This window comes from Artemia sp. Qi Xiang Cuo, chromosome 5, assembly GCF_049724085.1.
Source record: "Artemia sp. Qi Xiang Cuo chromosome 5, ASM4972408v1, whole genome shotgun sequence".
NCBI lineage: Eukaryota > Metazoa > Arthropoda > Branchiopoda > Anostraca > Artemiidae > Artemia > Artemia sp. Qi Xiang Cuo.
In genome coordinates, this window is record NC_142798.1 from 15604697 (window position 1) to 15606006 (window position 1310).

Here is a 1310-nt window from a genome sequence, read left to right on the forward strand (position 1 = left end):
GCTGTATCCTGACTTCCGAAATAAAATCCTGGCTTCACCGCTAAATCTTTTTTATAATGTCATTTTTAACTTCTTAAAACCTCTTTTTTGTTTAAAACGCGTATTGTGTTTTCAATAAGCACAATTTTTGGTTGGTAACATGAATTCACAAATTTGTAACGAATCAATGTAAAGGGTTAAATACGTCACCGAGGAAGAGAGTCACTTGTTTAAATGTCAGTGTCGTACTGATTAAAATAAAGTCAAAGCTGCATTTTGGATTGGAAAAACTTTGTCCAGCCTATTTTTCAAAACAGGGTGCGAGTGGTTACCGCTTTGGAACATCTTGACGTCAGAGTAATTCAGCTCTGGTGTCTTAGGTTTAGACCAACTAGAAAGTAAAAAAAGACAGAATTTGAGGAAATTTTTATACCTGTTTATATGCGGATTTTTGCCTTTTACTATCATACTAAGCTGGATTTCATTATTTAGTCCATCCTAGCTCGACTGAGCCGGTATTATTGTCAGACTATAAGCACTATTTGAAGAACAAGAGCACCCAGTTGAACCAATTAGGGGGGGATCACAATTCCCCTAGATTGTTTAATCCCCCCTTAAATTTTTAAATTACTTTTTAGGTATTCTAATTTTTAAAATGCCTTTTTTGTATATTCATTGAAAAAATATGGAAAAGAAACTAATTTTTTCTCTCCTAGATTTTGGAAAATACATCTACCCCTTCCCCCTGGCATATTTGTGTATTGGACCACTGAAAGTACTTTCAGGCAGGCCTGCACACACGCATTTGTTTTGGGGCTTGATTTTTCAGTGGGTGTAACTTCAGAAAAATACAAAAATAGCCAAATTACGACGGTCGGAAATCCCCCTCTACCTTCATTTTACGCCCCTGCTATTCGGAGAGGGAAAGAAGCTGCTATAGCTTGTTGAACTAATTATGCAGGTATCAATAACGATAGAAAAAAACAGATGAAAAAAATAAAACTAATTTTTCCTCACTGCAATACATTGCCATTAACCAAAAAATATTTAACCAGTTACTCACACAGGATCAAAATTACGTTTATAAAAATCTTCCATAAATGCAGAGATATATGTATATAAAGGGCAAGAACAAAATAGCAGCAGGACTGTCTTGTGCCAAAACTTAGCATCAACATTTTTCAAGTTTTCAAGAAAATCGCAAAAAAGAGATTTTTTCATTTTTGAATCGGAGAAATAGATGAAAATACAGATATTTTTTAATAGGTTATATTACCTCTGTTTTCCTCCTGTTTTGGGCATTTCGTTTTCTACCTGTCGTATATATTATA

At 34.2% G+C, this 1310-nt stretch overlaps 1 protein-coding gene across 2 annotated transcripts in view; it reads right to left on the bottom strand.

The window, feature by feature from the left end:
- Window positions 1-225, bottom strand: part of LOC148951852 (uncharacterized) — a 144932-nt gene extending 144707 nt beyond the window's left edge. The window contains exon 1 of one of the 2 annotated variants that reach the window (XM_089089361.1): window positions 190-225. The gene's annotated coding sequence lies outside the window, so the exon portion shown is untranslated. Of the gene's footprint in view, window positions 1-184 lie in introns of both variants that reach the window. The other variant, XM_089089362.1, reaches the window with a different exon arrangement.
- Window positions 226-1310: the final 1085 nt, after the last annotated feature.